Source organism: Ahaetulla prasina, chromosome 2, assembly GCF_028640845.1.
Source record: "Ahaetulla prasina isolate Xishuangbanna chromosome 2, ASM2864084v1, whole genome shotgun sequence".
NCBI classification, from domain to species: Eukaryota; Metazoa; Chordata; class Lepidosauria; order Squamata; family Colubridae; genus Ahaetulla; species Ahaetulla prasina.
In genome coordinates this window covers 201,467,339-201,486,203 of record NC_080540.1, presented here as the reverse complement: position 1 = coordinate 201,486,203, position 18,865 = coordinate 201,467,339, and the positions used below count along the sequence as shown (strand labels likewise).

Genomic DNA, 18,865 nt, shown 5'->3' with positions numbered 1-18,865 from the left:
TTCTACTTTTCTTCCAAACCTGATTAAAAATTGTACTTTTTTTCTAACCCTATCATCATTTGTACATAAAGATAATCCTCAATTTACAACACTTCATTTAGTGACCGTTCAAAGTTACAACGGCACTGAAAGGAGTGACTTATGACCATTTTTCACACTTACGACTTTTGCAGCATCCCCATGCTCATGTGATCAAAATCCAGATGCTTGGCAACTGCTTCCTACTTATGACCTTTGCAGTGTCCCAGGGTCATGTGATCACCTGTTGTGACCTTCTGACAAGCAAAGTCAATGGGGAAGCCAGATTTACTTAACAACTGGGTTACTAATTTATCAACTGCAGTAATTCACTTAACAACAGTGGCAAGAAAGGTCGTAAAATGGATCAAAACTCACTTAACAAATGTCTCGCTTAACAAGAGAAAATTGGTGCTCAATTGCGATCGTAAGTCAAGGACTATCTGAAATTCACTTGCAAATTCCATCTTATGTTGTGTGATTCCAGTTACTTTTTAAAAAAAAACTATCTTTCTCTGCATCTAAACACCATTGAAAACTAAACCTTCAGCAGGCTGCAGGGAAGCACTGAAGTAGGGTTGACTTGCGTTGATCAGCTGCTTCCCTTTAAAAAAAAACAGCTTATGCAGAAAAGCAGTAAAGGATTAGAGAAGTGGCCAAAATGCCACAGCTATTCAGGTTCAATCAATGGAAGTGTTGTGTTGCCTTATAGATCTGCTCAGTGGTAAAATTCAACCGGTTCTATCCGGCTTGGGCAAACCGGTAGTGCCAGCGGCGGGAGGCTCCGCCCACCCATCTGGACGTCGTCACGTCCTGTTTTTGACCCTCTGTGCATGCGCAGAAGGCTCTGCGTATGCGTGGAGGATGCACGCACGCTCACATTTGCGAACTGGTAGCAAAGGTAAGTGAATTTCACCCCTGAATCTGCTTTACTGGGGAGGTGGGGGTGTTCAGAAAATCACATTGGAATTTGATCACCCCCATCAAAGCTTTCCACTACCATAATAATTTCACACCCTGGAAACTCATGTGTCAAGCAGTTTTGGTTTGTTAAATAAATGCTTATTACAGAAAATGTTGCTGCAATCAACATGCCTGTGGCTCTGATATTTGGTTACACAGTTATTGCTTCTTTTTCTGTTGACGTTGTCACATCTTAGGATTTTTTAAATGTGTGATGATGCCAGCTAAGCAATACTACAGCTAATCCATGTGTATTTCTTTATGGCTGAGCAGAGATTTCAAGTTGATTGGTCTCAGGTTTTTCTTTTTAAAAAAAATGCATATAGTCTATAAAACTAAATTTGCCTCCATTGAAGATTAAAAGGTGTGGGTAGAAAATGTGATGAATCCTTGGACCCAAAATAGTATTAAAATAGTATTTAAAAGCCCTTTCATTACCTTGATGTTATATTAAAGGAAGTATTTAAATGTGCTGAGTTGGTAATTCTTTATAATCTTTGTGAGAAATGCATATAAATACAAGAGGTTAATGAATCTGATGAACATGAATATGGAAAATTGCCAATTAAGTAACATATAACACATTAAGATTCCAGAAAAAAAGATGAGGTGCATGAAGTAGAAGATACTTTGCTTAGATTTGGCAAAGGACTTAAATATTTTTAATATGTATATATATATATATATATATATATATATATATATGTATATGTATATGTATATGTATATGTATATGTATATGTATATGTATATGTATATGTATATGTATATGTATATGTATATGTATATGTATATCTATCTATCTATCTATCTATCTATCTATCTATCTATCTATCTATCTATCATCTATCTATCTATCCATCCATCCATCCATCCATCCAGTGGTGAAGTGTAAAATTTGTTACTACCGATTCTGTGGGTGGCTTGTTGGTGGGGGGGTGAAGAGGTTGTAAAAATGCTTTTAAAAGGCTCTGACAATCCCAGCTGAGCCGCGTGATCATCAGAGGCTTTTTTTTTACTTTTAAAAGCATTTTTTCGGGTGAAGAAAAAATGCTTTTAAAACTAAAAAAAAACTTCTGATGATCGCGCAGCTCAGCTGGGCATGGGAAGGGGGCAGGGATTTTTACTACCAGTTCTCCGAATCACCTGCTACCTTAGCTACCGGATCGGGCAATCCGGTCTGAACCGGGAGCATTTCACCCCTCTATCTATCTATCTATCTATCTATCTATCTATCTATCTATCTATCTATCTAATATAATCCAGTTTTATTAAGACAGCTGATTGAAAGAATCTTTGGGTGAGGCCATGAAGAAATGAACTGCTTATAAGAACTCTAATCTAGCTCATACCACTAGACCAATACTACATATGCCCTTACTGTGCAACAGGAAGATGGATGTGCTAAGGCTAGCTAAAGAATAGAATACAGAATGAAAGAGTTGGAAGGGACCTTGAAGGTGTTCTAGTTCAACCCCCTGCTCAAGCATGGAGCTGCACCGTTCCATGTTACAGCACCTGAAATCTAAATGATTATGTCACCCATCATGGGAAAAAGCAGCCACCAATTGCTATACGGAATGGGTGATGGGGTAATGTTTGTAAGGTCTGGGTGCTCAGTCTATTAATTTTGTCCCCTAATTTTTTCTCCAAAAGACTTCTACAACCCTAACAACCACAAGAGGGCAGCAAACAGATAATATCTTTTTCTCATTTTAAAATTGCCAAGGTTGAGAAACAAGAGTTTGATTCTCTTGGCTGCCATCTAGTGACCATCTGGATTTGGACAGCCACTAGATAAGAGTTGTAATATGAGAAATCACTTCTATTGCTTCTGGTATTAGATTGAAACATTCATAAAAAAGCGGGGTAAAGATAGCAGTATTTTGAAGTCATATCTACACCGGGTTGCATTTTAGGATGGCATGAACTTTTCCAAAGACGAGAAGTTGGGAGCCATGTCTTCCTTTCCTGATGTTCTCCATCTGGGAAAGCCCTGCCTTTTTGTTGCCCAGAAAACGTCAGCTAGTTGAGTCAGGCACAAGCAAGTCAGTTTCAAGGTTTCACATCCTAAAAATGCTGAGTTTGTCAGCTGACAGCCTAAGTTCAAGACCCAAGTGCCAGGCGACAGGATTGTTGTGACCCAGGCTCAAGTAGATAGTAGTAGACACAATCAGTTCAAAAACAAACAGACTTTATTAGAACAGCTGAGAATTAACTCATTCTCAGCGTAGTCCAAACTAAATCAAAGCAAATTCTTCATAACACAATTCTTCAGTCTTATCACCAACCTTGGTCTAATTAGGCAAACTGCCAAAGGCTTTTCTTGGCAAAAGTTCAAAAGCAGAAGACGCTGACAAGAAATAAATGCAGCAAGACAAGGAGCAAGGCTATCAACGTTGTTTTCCGACAAAGAGCCCAAACGCCGTTGCTGGTCTTTTAAGCCTTAGGGGAGGGGCCAATAATCTCTTGGCCCTACACCCGAGTCGTCCTCTTAGCTTTAGCTGCTCTTGCCTTCTAGCAGCTCTTCTCATGTGTGCATTAGGAACAGGCTCCTCCTGTTCCTTTGTCTCACTACTGTCAGCCTCTGGAGGCTCCAGAATCCGTATATCACTCCCCGATGGCCCTGGACCCATCTCTGCCTCCGACGCAGAGCCCTCGTCCAGGCTGTCAGCCTCCGCTTTAATTTAGTGTATTTCTCCTACTAGATTATCTGACTATTTTATTACCTTGTTAAAAGTTTGCTCTACTGATTGTCTTACATGCTTTATGGAGAAGGGGGGGGGAGGTTTTCACTGTTCCCAGCGTCGGCTGACATTGTATGTGGGGGAGAGGGGAAATGCCATTTTCAAAACCAGAGGTTTGAATTGTGTTGGCGCGTGAATGAAACGGCAGCTGCTGATTCCACATTCCATTCAGAAGATTGACAGAGGGAGAATATCGGAAGTGAAACTACACGTGGCTGAGGAGAAAGAAGACATTGGACTATTACTGTATGACCTCTAGTAGGGGGAGGGTTCAGGAGAGAATATGACTCTGGGGTTTTGATTTACTTCCAGTTCCAGCTTTGCTTCCACTGCATCCAGACTTGTATGATATAAATTACCAAATTCTTCAACATGATGAAGTTGGGTTTTTATTTTCTCAAACACTGATCTGGGGCAGGCTGACACAGGCCTTCTCCAGCCTCCAGGACTGGCCCATGTTCTTCCTCAGCCTCATTGCTGTCCAACTCCGTTGCCAGCTCCGCAAGCTGCTGACGGACCACAATAGAGGTGAGTTCCTGGTATTTGCCACAGCTCCTGCCCACCTAGCAGTTTGAAAGCATGCAAATGGGACTAGATAAATAGGTACCACTTCAGTGGGAAGGTAACAGCGTTCTGTGTGCCTCGGCGATAGTCATGCTGGCTACATGACCACAGAAATGTCTTCAGACAATGCTGGCTCCCTCAGCTAATAAATGGAAATGAACACTGCCTCTGGAGTCAGATACGAGTAGACAGGGAAAACCTTTATGTTTAAGCTCAGTCCATTACCCAATCTTGTAAAAAGGAAGAAAAGAGGAAAGAGAAGCAGCTGTGGAACAGAAGCCAGGGACCTGTGGTTTCCTCAGAGCCACAGCAACACTGCAGAATACACACTGAGCTCAGGAACCCAACGAAAGGGACAGTCCCACAACAGATCTGGGAGATAATGGTAAGTTACATAGATTTCCCCCCACAACTGCATCAAACCTAAGCATTTTTTCTCCATCCCTCATGTGTTTTCAGATTGCGGCTTTTTCACTTTCTCAGGGAAAACACTATTTTCATGCTGGAACATGTTGGGATGCTTCAGTCTGCCTCAGCAGGGACCTGCTTACAAGATGTCCTCAGCAAACAGTAAGTGGGAGGCTTCTTTGCTGTTGAGTTAAAGTGCTAACCACCCACTTCGAGTCTGCAGAAACAAAATCAATGTGCTGCTCCCCACGGCCGATTCCTATTCTGCCTCTTTTGCCTCTGTCCTCAATCGCTCCCAATCACCTGATTGCCCTAGAAAGTTAACCCATTTTATGCATCGTTGGCTATAGTTAGACTGTATCAGAATGAGAGAAAAAATACTACTGTAGCAGCAGTTACATAATATGGGTGGCTTCATAGGCTGCAGATGAGATGAAAGCCCGCTGTAATAACATCGCCAAAAAGGCATTAAGGGTTGTAAACCCCTCGCATCCTGGACATGAACTGTTTCAACTCCTACCCTCAAAACGACGCTATAGAGCACTGCACACCAGAACAACTAGACACAAGAACAGTTTTTTCCCGAAGGCCATCACTCTGCTAAACAAATAATTCCCTCAACACTGTCAGACTATTTACTGAATCTGCACTACTATTAATCTTCTCATAGTTCCCATCACCCATCTCCTTCCACTTATGACTATATGACTGTAACTTTGTTGCTGGCAATCCTTATGATTTATATTGATATACTGACCATCAATTGTGTTGTAAATGTAAATGTTGTACCTTGGTGAACGTATCTTTTCTTTTATGTACACTGAGAGCGTATGCACCAAGACAAATTCCTTGTGTGTCCAATCACACTTGGCCAATAAAAAAATTCTATTCTATTCTATTCTATCTAATCTTGCGTAGCTTCTTCTCCAATAATATTACACTACTAACCAGAGCATACAAAACATTTGCTAGACCAATTCTCGAATACAACTCGTCTGTCTGGAACCCGCACTGCATATCGGACATTAATACAATTGAACATGTCCAGAAATATTTCACAAGAAGAGTCCTCCATTCCTCCACTTGCAACAAAATACCTTATGCCACCAGACTTGAAATTTTGGGCTTAGAAAATTTAGAACTACTGCGCCTTCGGTATGACCTAAGCGTAGCTCATAAAATCGTCTGCTACAATGTCCTACCTGTCAATGTCCTACTGCAGCTTCAACCACAACAATACACGAGCACACAATAGATACAAACGTAAGGTAAACCACACCAATCTCGATTGCAGAAAATATGACTTCAGCAACAGAGTGGTCAACGCCTGGAATGCACTACCTGACTCTGTGGTTTCATCCCAAAAACCACCAAATTTTAACCTTAGACTGTCTACTGTTGACCTCACCCCATTCCTAAGAGGTCTGTAAGGGGCGTGTGTAAGAGCACCAGCATGCCTACTGTCCCTGTCCTAATGTTCCCTTTAATTATATTCATTTTATGTAGTCAATTCATGCTTATACTTATATATATTATCTAATATGTACTCAACAAATAAATAAATAAAATAAATAAGGCAACATTGTGAGAAAGCAGAAGAAAGAAAATAGATGCTGCCAGGGCATATATGTGCTGTTGTTAGATGCAAGCAGAACAGAGACATGGCTCTACCATTACTGATCATCACCTCCTAAGGACACTGAAGACATTGATAGAATAGAATAGAATAGAATAGAATAGAATAGAATAGAATAGAATAGAATAGAATAGAATAGAATAGAATAGAATAGAATAGAATAGAATTTTTTATTGGCCAAGTGTGATTGGACACACAAGGAATTTGTCTTGGTGCATATGCTCTCAGTGTACATAAAAGAAAAGATACGTTCATCAAGGTACAACATTTACAACACAATTGATGGTCAATATATCAATATAAATCATAAGGATTGCCAGCAATAAGTTATAGTCATACAGTCATAAATGGAAAGAGATTGGTGATGAAACTATTGATGGTTGTTCATCTTTAAATCTCAAGGATTTCAAAGCTCTATCAGAAGTAAACTTACTCTCAGCTACTTCTCTTCTAAGGCCTACAGAATATGTAATTGCAGATATCAAGGTTATCGCTATCCCTGACAGACAGGGATCAGTTTCCTCTAGAAACTCCAGAGCTGCCACTGAACAAGAATGTTACTTGGTTACATCAACAGAGGGATGGTATCAAGGCCATGCGAAGCAGTGGTGAAAGCCACATTTTTTTACTACCAGTTCTGTGGGTGTGGCTTGGTGGGCGTAGTGTGGCTTGGTGGGCATGGCTTGGTGGGCATGTCAGGGGAAGGATACTGCCAAATTCCCATTCCCACCCCACTCCAAGGGAAGGTTATTGCAAAATCTCCATTCCCACCCCACTCTGGGGCCAGCCAGAGGTGGTATTTGCTGTTTCTCCAAACTACTCCAAATTTCCACTGCTGGTTCTCTAGAACCTGCTGGATTTCACCCCTGATGTGAAGTGTTAGTACTGCTTTATACTGCATTGGTAAGACCATACTTAGAATATTGCATCCATTTCTGGTCACCATGATGCAAAAAAGATGTTGATACCCTAGAAAGAGTGCATAAAAGAGCAACAAAGATGATTAGGGGACTGGAGGCTAAACTGTATGATGAACAGTTGTGGGAATTAGGTATATACAGTATAACAAAGATAATGTTGATATGATAGCAGTCTTCCAGTACTTGAGGGGCTGTCACAGAAGGGGTAAACCTGTTCTCCAAAATACAAGGGCAGGATAAGAAGCAATCAATGGAAGCTTATCAAAGAGAGAGACTACCTATAATGGTCTCCTTGGTTTCTGGTTCTTCTTATCGCTGTGGATAAGATGAGTGGAGTGGAGATGAAGATGAATGAATATCTAGAAGATGCCATAATTTGGGATTTGCAAGAGTCACATTCCAAAGATGCTTGCAAGTGGTTCTATATCAGCTTAGAAAGATGTCCCAAGTGAAATCCTCCAGTCCTCAGCCCAGGATGTTCATAATTTTAACAATTAACTTTAGAGTGAAATGAAAGGGAAAACTAGATATGATCACAATCTCTTAGCTACCATCTTATTTCTGGCAAGATGCCTTTTAAAATGTTGTCCTTTATGCATCTCTATTAGAATAAAAATAGCAATTCAGATTACAAATCATCAATTCTTAAAAAAAAAAAGAATTAGGTATCTTAAGAATTCCTAACTTTACTCCTATCTTTTTTTCTTCTGGGGGAGCTACACTATCACCTATTCATGGCTATCCCCAAACCATATTTCTGAATATAGACAGAGGCTGGAATAACATCCCAGTAAGCTAGCTGGTTTATAAAACTGATCTTGAAAAAATTAAACTGTCTAGGTGATTGTAGCCTAGACTGGAAAGTTTTTAAAAGCTCCAAAAGAGCTGAGCTCAGCACAAAACAATTTTACTTTCTAATGTCTTCTCTACCAGAGTAGTTTTTGTTGTTAAGTGAAAAGGTCTTCAATAACTTTCTTCTCCAGATAATAAACAACTCAGTCATTACTGGCCCAGTTCATTCTTTGCCTAGAAGCACTGAAATCTAGAATAGAACTTTAAAAAAAATGGGAAGAATAATGATTATATGTTTTGTCCCATATCTCAGTTTCTAAAAGAGCTAACTTTTTCCTTCCCTTCCTCTTTCCCCTTTCCCCTTCCCTTCCCTTCTCTTTCCTTCCTCCTTTCCCCTTTCCCCTTTCCTCTTCCCTCTTCCCTCTTCCCTCTTCCCTCTTCCCTTCCCTTTCTTCTCTTCTCTTCTCTTCTCTTCTCTTCTCTTCTCTTCTCTTCTCTTCTCTTCTCTTCTCTTCCCTTCCCTTCCCTTCCCTTTCTCCTTTCCCTCTTCCCTCTTCCCTCTTCCCTTTTTTTCTTCATTTGACAATTGTTCCTTGTTCCCCTTGTGGCCATATGAGTACAAGAATTAAAATTGGCATACTTCTTGACACTGTAATGACAAGATACACTCAAATACAGCGTGAAAAGACCTCCGTTCATTTTTTCCCTCAGTCACTGGATGGCCTCAGGTAAGCCAAAGGTGCTTGCTAAGCCTCCACCCCTTAATCAAATACTAATATGGCAGAGCATGATTGCATTCTAAGGATAGAATGACTCATGCTTGACAAGCACTTGGAACACATTCAATTACCAGCTTCCAGATAAGGTTCCAAGTCAGCTTTTACTTTCCTTAAAGATGAAAAGCGCACAGTATGGCAATGCTTCTGGGCCTGCCTTTGCACCCAAATAGCTTTTGATCAGCAACTTGTCATATTCTCTGTGCTATAACTAATGGCAGCTGAATTCCCAGATCTGCATGTTTGAAAATCAAATCATGTCTGAAATAAAACATATTGATGTCATGTCCTTGTTGGAGTCATGAGGGATCTTAGAAGCTGTGTCCTCTCAGCGCCTTCGCAGACGTGTCTCCATTCCATTGTTAGACAGACCGAAGCAAATGGTGACTGGAGGAGAAAGTTGAGGAATAGTGGAAAGGTATTGGAAGACACAGTTTAGCATCCTTTATGCAACCTAGCACTGATGATGTTACCCAGTTTAACATCAGCTTTCCAAAACTGCTGTGGGAAAAATATATATATTTTATAGACCTCACTCAGAGTAGCTGAACAAATGCCTTCTCCCATAAGAACCTCCTTAAGTAAGAGAGTCTGTAGATTAATTTTATTCTGGTTCCTTCCATCTGGAATGTAGAACTTTCTGATACCTGAAGTGGAGGCTTTTCACAGCTGAGGGATACCCATCCAATCTTTTTTTTAAAATGATAGATAAACACAAGTATCTTTGCTAGATGTTTGGTTTAATTTCTCCTTTGTGTATGTAAGAAAAATAATAGATCTCAAAAGAAACCAGCATGGATGCATAAAGAACTATCTGACAAATTGAAAGACAAAAAGGACAAATATAAAAAGTGGAAAGAGGGGCAAATAACTAAGGCAGAATATCAGCAAATAGCCCGAGCCTGAAAAGATGAAGTGAGGAAAGCTAAGGCTCACAATGAACAAAGGCTAGCGACAAGAGTAAAAAATAACAAAAAAAGCTCCTTCCAATATGTTAAAAACAAGAAAAAAGTCAAGGAAACAATTGGCCATTGCTGGGAGAAAGTGGCAAGAAGAGGACAAGCAACAGGGAGAAAGCAGATCTACTTAACTCATATTTTGCATCTGTCTTTACACAAAAGGAAAAAACAATCCAACCTATCAAAAACAGCACTACAAAAAACAGATTAGAAACACAAGTTAAAATAGGGAAGAAAATGGTGAGTGAACACCTGTCTACCCTAGACGAGTTCAAATCACCAGGACTGGATGGATTACACCCCAAGGTTCTGAAGGAACTGGCAGACGAGATCTCAGAACCACTGAACTATATCTTTCAAAGATCCTGGAGCACAGGGGAACTGTCAGAGGACTGGAAAAGAGCTGATGTAGTTCCCATCTTCAAAAAAGGGGGGAAAAAACCAGATCCAGAAAACTACATACCTATCAGCCTGACCTCAATACCAGGGAAGATTCTGGAAAAGATAATCAAGCAACGAATCATCAAACACCTAGAAGCAAACAAAGTAATAATCAAAAGCCAACATGGGTTTGTCAAAAACAGATCATGCCAGACTAATCTTATCGCATTCTTTGACAAAATGACAAAATTAGTAGACCAGAGGAATGCTGTCGATATAATTTACTTGGACTTCAGTAAAGCATTTGATAAAGTAGACCATAACCTACTACTAGATAAAGTAGAAAAATGTGGGTTAGACAGCACCACCACCAGATGGATTCGTAACTGGCTGACCAACCGCACTCAATGTGTAGTCCTCAATGGAACTACATCCACATGGAGGGAAGTATGCAGTGGAGTACCCCAAGGCTCTGTTTTAGGCCCAGTACTCTTCAACATCTTCATCAATGACTTGGACGAGGGAATAGATGGGGAACTCATCAAATTTGCAGATGACACCAAGCTGGCAGGAATAGCCAACACTCCAGAAGATAGGCTCAAGTTACAGAAAGATCTTGACAGACTTGAACATTGGGCGCTATCTAACAAAATGAAATTCAACAGTGAAAAAAGTAAGGTTCTACATTTAGGCCAAAAAAACAAAATGCACCAGTACCGTATATGTAGTACCTTGCTCAATAGTAGTACCTGTGAGAGGGATCTTGGAGTCCTAGTGGATAATCATTTAGATATGAACCAGCAGTGTGCAGCAGCTGCTAAAAAAGCCAACACAGTTCTGGGCTGCATAAACAGAGGGATAGAATCAAGATCACGTGAAGTGTTAGTACCACTTTATAATGCCTTGGTAAGGCCACACTTGGAATATTGCATCCAGTTTTGGTCGCCACGATGTAAAAAAGATGTTGAGACTCTAGAAAGAGTGCAGAGAAGAGCAACAAAGATGATTAGGGGACTGGAGGATAAAACATATGAAGAACGGTTGCAGGAACTGGGTATGTCTAGTTTAATAAAAAGAAGGACTAGGGGAGACATGATAGCTGTGTTCCAACATCTCAGGGGTTGCCACAAAGAAGAGGGAGTCGGGCTGTTCTCCAAAGCACCTGAGGGTAGAACAAGAAGCAATGGGTGGAAACTGATCAAAGAAAGAAGCAACTTAGAACTAAGGAGAAATTTCCTGACAGTTAGAACAATTAATAAGTGGAACGACTTGCCTTCAGAAGTTGTGAATGCTCCAACACTGGAAATTTCTAAGAAAATGTTGGATAATCATCTGACTGAGATGGTGTAGGGTTTCCTGCCTGGGCAGGGGGTTGGACTAGAAGGCCTCCAAGGTCCCTTCCAACTCTGTTGTTATGTTATGTTATGTTATGTTGTTATGTTATGTTATGTTATGTTATGTTATGTTATGTTATGTTATGTTATGTTATGTTATGTTATGTTATGTTATGTTATGTTATGTTATGTTATGTTATGTTATGTTATGTTATGTTATATGTATGTTTGGCTTAAACAAGTACACCCTCTTTTTCTAAATACACACTGTCATGGACACTTAACCTTTGTATCTTATTTTGACTGGTGAAGTTACTTGGATGAGTATCAAAACATCTCACATTAACAAACTTTGGTTAGTGGCCATGATTTCACCTTTTTTTTAAAGATACTTTTGGCCTGGAGGGTTGAGTTTTCATTGAGATATTTAACCTTTGTGGACTTAATCTACTAACAAATCAACTGGGAATCAGCTCTGAAGATCTTTTTAATGCATTCCACTTTATTTACCTTATTAAACCTGAAGGCCGCTTGCTGAACTAGAAACCAAAGCTTTATTTAATTTGCTTGGAGTTGTCTCTTTTCTATTTTTTAAATTTTTTAAATGAAATCTTTGTTTTGTTAATTGTGCACGTTAAGAAGGTTAAATAAACGAAAAAAGAAACGAGAGGCTGCTTGATTCCAAATGACTCCAGGCAGCTTACACTTTAAAGGAGTCAAGAATAAATAATAAGATAAAAATAAAAGATCACGTCTGGAAGAAACAAACACAACACGTCGGAGAAAACCCACAGGGACCAAAGAAGAAGAAGAAGAAGAAGAAGAAGAAGAAGAAGAAGAAGAAGAAGAAGAAGAAGAAGAAGAAGAAGAAGAAGAAGAAGAAGAAGAAGAAGAAGAAGAAGAAGAAGCAGCAGCATCCTATTGCCAGGCCTGGGAGAACAGCCAGATTTTCAAAGCCTTTCAGAATATTATCAAGGTGGGACCCACAACAGATGGCTCGAGAATTGCCATTTCAGAAGGCAACAGCCACAACAGAGAAAGCAAATTTCCTGGGATCCAGAAGATGAGGCTCTTTCTTTGCATGGACCTGATTTGCACCCACTGCGCCCAAACCTACTGGGAAGACATGAATAGAATAGAATAGAATAGAATAGAATAGAATAGAATAGAATAGAATTCTTTATTGGCCAAGTGTGATTGGACACACAAGGAATTTGTCTTTGGTGCGCATGCTCTCAGTGTACATAAAAAGACACAATATATTCGTCAAGAATCATAAGGTACAACACTTAATGATAGTCATAGGTGGGGTGAAATGCTCCCGATTCGGACCAGATTGCCCGATCTGGTAGCGATGGTGGCGGGTGGTTCGGAGAACCAGTAGCAAAAATCCCTGCCCCCCCCCACATGCCCAGCTGAGCTGTGCAATCATCAGAGTTTTTTTTTAAACTTTTAAAAGCATTTTTTCTTCAGCTGAAAAAATGCTTTTAAAAGTAAAAAAAAAAGCCTCTGACGATCAGGCAACTCAGCTGGGATCGCCAGAGCCTTTTAAAAGCATTTTCAGCCAAAGAGGTTGTAGAAAAAATGCTTTTAAAAGTAAAAAAAAAAAGTCGGCCACGGCCACCCAGTCACATTGCCCCCCCCCAAGCCACCCCCACAGAACCGGTAGTAACAAATTTTACATTTCCCCACTGGTCATAGGATACAAATAAGCAATCAAATCAATATAAATCATAAGGATACAAGCAACAAATTTACAGTCGTGCAGTCATAAGTGGGAGGAGATGAGTGATGGGAACAATGAGAAGACTAATAGTAATAGTAATGCAATAGTTTGACAGTGTTGAGAGAATTATTTATTTAGCAGAGTGATGGTGTTCGGGAAAAAACTGTTCTTGTGTCTAGTTGTTTTGGTCTGCAGTTCTCTATAGTGTCATTTTGAAGGTAGGAGTTGAAACAGTTTATGTCCAGGATGCGAGGGATCTGTAAATATTTTCACAGCCCCCTTTTTGACTCGTGCAGTATACAGATCCTCAATGGAAGGCATAAACTACCGGAGACAGGTAGTCCTTTAAATAACTAGGTTCTAGATATAGACCAATCATGATTTTCCATGCACATTCTGTAGGTATTATATATACATCAAGAAACTAGGTTGATTTAGGCTTCCTGTTAATAGTTTATTTATTTACCACAGTGGTCACCAACTGGTGGTCCACGTGAAAATTTTGGTGGTACGCAGAAAAATCTTTGCATTTTTACATTTTTTATATTGTACTAAGTCAAGGATCCTCAAACTATGGCCCCTGGGCTGGATATGGTCTGCCAAAGCAATTAATCCCACTAGCTGATGGGATGGGGTCCTTCAGCCGAATAGAGTATCGGCTCCTGCGCGTGCGCAAGATGGCGCTGCTGTAAGATCCGGCTCAGCAGATCTGAGCTCGCCGGGCGAATGGCAGTATCGGGGCAGCTCGTCTAGCTGTTTTCGCCCCCCGGTCCGGTAGACGATCTTCCTCGCAGCCGCGGGAGAGGTCTGCGGACCTTTTAGGACCCGCGGCTGCTGAGAACGGGCCGGGAGGGCGATCGGCGAAAGACGGCGGCCATTTTAGGTGCTGGGGATGAGGTGGCGTTTTAGCCGGCGTTCGGCTTGTGTGCCGCCCCTCCCAGCTCTTCCTGGTTTGCTCCCTATGTTTTTTACCTTAAGGACTCTCAAGGACTCTTAAGGACTCGCTCCTGTGATTAACAACAGCTCCTGTGATTAACAACAGCTCCCGTGATTAACAACTGCCCCCCCTCGATATTAGAGGGTGGGGGCGACTTCGGAGGACACTTCGGAGGACACTGGAGGAGGATACTTCGGAGGACACTGGAGGAGTGGATGGGTTGTACTGGAGTCGGACTGGAGTTCTGGGAGCTGCTAGGGGTAGATGGGAGTGCCATCTGGAAACAGCGATGGACGTAGAGGGCGGCTTGGATGGCTTGGATGGCGGCCATGGAGCGCCTCCCCTTCCCCCCCCTCCTCTTCTTGGGACCCGGATGTTTCTCTGGACAGATTGTGCTATTTAAGTCCTGGACTATTAGTCGCTGATTATGGACTTACTAAGACTGTACCATGGGTTTGATGGTTGAGTATATTTTACATCTTATATGCTACATGTTACATCTTATATCCCACTTGTACCATGGAGATTGACTGTCCATTTTTACATCTTATGTCATCTTATATCTGGATCCTAAGTCGAGAGCTACCTCAGGAGAACATCCCTGTTAACATCTCTGCCAGCCTAGGATGATCTATCTTCTGCTGACTTTTACTGTATTGTATGCGCTATTCTAGAACTGAACTCTTGCACCTGCGAGGTGCCCCGCCTCATGAGGAGCGGCCTGTTACGCTACGAGGCCGGCCTCCATGACGGGTCTTGGGACCCACAGAGGTGGCACGAAGAGGAGGAGCCTTTGGGGTTTTAGACAGGGCATTTTAAGGGGTGGGAGGGTAAGGGCGGGTGTTGGGGAAACCCGTTGGGGGTCCAGTTCCTGCAGTGCTCGCGCGGTAAGTCTATAGTTCGGAGGTCACGGGGGGGGTTTGTGTTCCGTCGGTTGAGGGTGGTTCTATTTGCACGGTAAGTGGGAGGGGCAGATATGACGGAAGCGGGGGCTCATATCGTTCTTTGGGGGCGCGCGCTCGATGTTTGCAGGCGACCGCGCGCCCCGGGCCCCCAGACTTCTCCCGTTTCCCGGATGGTCAAGACTCTCAGAGCCTGGGCCTTCGGCTGATGCTGTGCAACGCACGGTCCGTGGCCAATAAGGCCCCCCTAATTCATGATCTTATCCAGGGGGGTGCCGCGGACCTTATGGGCGTCACGGAGACCTGGTTGGGTGCAGAAGGGGGCGTGCCCCTTGTCGAGATGTGCCCACCGGGTTTCCGCGCATTCCATCAGCCGAGGGCTCAGGGTAGGGGTGGGGGGGTGGCGGTTGTGATTAGAGAGAGTCTGGAGCCGAGGGAGACCACTGTACCTCAGATTGCCGGTGCGAATCCCTCTTTGTGAGATGGGGTCATAGGTGTCAGATGGGCTTGCTGGTCGCGTACCTGGCTCCTTGCTGCGTGACAGCTGCCCTGCCCGAGCTCCTGGAGGTGCTTGCTGGGGTGGCAGTTGAGATCCCCAGACTTTTAGTCATGGGGGACTTTAACTTGCCATCGTCCGGCTCGTCATCGACAGCAGCTCGGGAGTTCATGGCTTCCATGACGGCCTTGGACCTGACCCAAGTAGTTGATGGCCCTACTCACATTGGGGGAGGCACTTTGGATTTGATTTTTGTCTCTGGTCAGTGGTTGAGAGATCTGGACTTGAAGGAAATAGTCATTGAACCTTTGTCATGGTCAGATCACTCTCTCCTTCGCCTGGACTTTCTGACCGCCATTCAACACTGCAGGGAGACGGAGCCGATACGTTGGTTCCGTCCCAGGCGCCTGATGGACCCGGAGAGGTTCCGGACGGAGCTTGGGCCACTTCCTGAGAGTCTGGCTCACGGCACGGCTGAGGAACTTGTTGCGGCCTGGGAACAGGCCGCGGTGGGGGCCCTAGACCGTGTCGTGCCTTTGCGGCCTCTGACCCGGCGCAGGTCCCAACCGGCTCCTTGGTTCTCCGAGGAGCTGAGAGGATGAAGCGCGGAGAAGACGCCTAGAGAGTTCCTGGAGGTCTAGCCGTTCGAGGCTGATCGGACACTAGTGAAGTCCTATAATAGGGCTTACCTAGTGGCATTGAGGAAGCGGCGTAGCTCGCCTCCTCCCTCATTGCATCGGCAGATAACCGCCCAGCCGCCCTGTTTCGGGTGACTCGTTCCCTCCTTCATCAAGGGGAGCGGGATGACCCGTTGCAGGGACGTGCTGAGGAGTTTAACGGTTATCTATACGATAAAATCGTTCAGCTTCGGGACGGTCTGGACCAGAATTGCGGTGACTCAGATGGGACGTCTGAGGGTGGTCTTGGTGACATTTTGTGGGATGAGTTTGACCCTGTGGCTCCCGAGGACATGGACAGGTTGTTGGGTAGGCTGAATGCTACCACGTGTTTACTGGACCCGTGCCCCTCCTGGTTGGTACTGGCCACTCAGGAGGTGACACGAGGCTGGCTCCAGGCTATTACGAGCGCTTCCTTGGTGGAGGGAGTCTTCCCAGCCGCCTTGAAAGAGGCGGTGGTGAGACCCCTCCTCAAGAAGCCTTCCCTGGACCCGGCTGTTTTAGGTAATTATCGTCCGGTCTCCAACCTTCGCTTCGCGGCGAAGGTTGTAGAGAGTATGGTGGGATATCAGTTTTCCTTGCACCTGGAGGAAACTGTCTATCTAGACCCGTTCCAGTCCGGTTTCCGACCCGGTTACAGCACTGAGACGGCTTTGGTCGCGTTGGTGGATGATCTCTGGAGGGCCAGGGATAGGGGTTGTTCCTCTGCCCTGGTCCTATTAGACCTCTCAGCGGCTTTTGATACCATCGACCATGGTATCCTGCTGCACCGGTTGGAGGGATTGGGAGTGGGAGGCACCGTTTATCGGTGGTTCTCCTCCTATCTCTCCGATCGGTCGCAGACGGTGTTGACAGGGGGGCAGAGGTCGGCTCCGAGGCGCCTCACTTGTGGGGTGCCGCAGGGGTCGATCCTCTCGCCCCTTCTGTTCAACATCTATATGAAGCCGCTGGGTGAGATCATCAGTGGCTTCGGTGTGAGGTACCAGCTGTACGCTGATGACACCCAGCTGTACTTTTCCACACCGGGCCACCCCAACGAAGCTATCGAAGTGCTGTCCCGGTGTTTGGAGGCCGTACGGGTCTGGATGGGGAGAAACAGGCTCAAGCTCAATCCCTCCAAGACAGAGTGGCTGTGGATGCCGGCATCCCGGTACAGTCAGCTGAGTCCACGGCTGACTGTCGGGGGCGAGTCACTGGCCCCGATGGAGAGGGTGCGCAACTTGGGCGTCCTCCTGGATGAACGGCTGTCTTTTGAAGATCATTTGGCGGCCGTCTCCAGGAGAGCTTTTTACCAGGTTCGCCTGGTGCGCCAGTTGCGCCCCTTTCTAGACCGGGATGCCCTGTGCACGGTCACTCACGCCTCGTGACGCCTCGCCTGGATTATTGCAATGCTCTCTACATGGGGCTCCCTTGAAGGGCATCCGGAGACTGCAGTTAGTTCAGAATGCGGCTGCGCGGGTTATAGAGGAGCCCTCGTGGCTCCCGTATGACACCTATCCTGCGCAGACTGCACTGGCTACCTGTGGCCTTCCGGGTGCGCTTCAAGGTTCTGGTAACCACCTTTAAAGCGCTCCATGGCATAGGGCCGGGTTACTTACGGGACCGTCTACTGCTACCGGATACCTCTCACCGGCCTGTGCGCTCTCACAGAGAGGGACTCCTCAGGGTGCCGTCAGCTAGACAGTGCCGTCTGGCGACGCCCAGGGGAAGGGCCTTCTCTGTGGGGGCTCCCACCCTCTGGAACGAACTCCCCCCAGGACTCCGCCAGCTTCCAGACCTTTGAACCTTCCGTCGCGAGCTTAAAACACACCTATTTATCTGCGCGGGACTGGACTAGTTTTTTAAATTTTCTAATTTTGAATTTTTAAATTTTATAGGGGTTTTAATTGGTTTTAATATCTATATTATTTTAATAATCAGGCTTTTTGAATATGTTTTCTTAATGGTTTTCTTAATTTGTATATATATGCTGTTTTATTTGCCTGTGAACCGCCCTGAGTCCTTCGGGAGATAGGGCGGTATATAAATTTGAATAAATAAATAATAAATTCAGGCATTTAGCTTGGCTGCCTGTTTAGTAGCTCCAGCTTCTCCCTTCCTCCTTTGGAGTCCAGGTGCTTCAGTCAGCAGTCAGGCTCCTCGAGAGACAGAGTTTGCAGCGGGGGGGGGGGGATCTAGCGCCCGGGCTGGTTGCAAGACAAACATTCATTCTTGATCGTATCTGAGATTTCAAGCTGCAATGGACAGCAAAGCCAGGGTTGACCCCGGGTGCTTCTCTTTGCTAACAGGTGGCCACGCTAAGTGCCTGAAGGACCCCGTCCTGTCACTAATTCATATTAGGGGTCCGCAGATTTAAAGTTATGAATTTAGTGGTCCCTGAGGTCTGAAAGGTTGTTGACCCCTGATTTAGCATATGGCACCTGTTAATGGTAAAAAGACATATACCCACCATTCTTACTACAAAATATAGTATTGCTTTAGAAGATGCAAAGCTGGTCTGATATTATAATTATAAGGGAAAGATTTGCTACCATGAACCCAAGCTATTTACTTCCATTCTTCTGGAAACCTGAATATAATAAGGGCAAAGTCTGTTTTGCATCAAGCTTGATTCCTGGAGATCCATCCG

The 18,865-nt window shown here is 44.0% G+C and overlaps 1 protein-coding gene across 2 annotated transcripts in view; it reads left to right on the top strand.

The window, feature by feature from the left end:
* The first annotated feature begins 815 nt into the window (after positions 1–815).
* The window catches only part of PCGF3 (polycomb group ring finger 3), a 111,821-nt gene continuing 93,771 nt past the window's right edge, over positions 816–18,865 (top strand). Inside the window, exon 1 of one of the 2 annotated variants that reach the window (XM_058168753.1) lies at positions 816–919. The gene's annotated coding sequence lies outside the window, so the exon portion shown is untranslated. Of the gene's footprint in view, positions 920–4,596; positions 4,678–18,865 lie in introns of those variants that run through there. The other variant, XM_058168760.1, reaches the window with a different exon arrangement.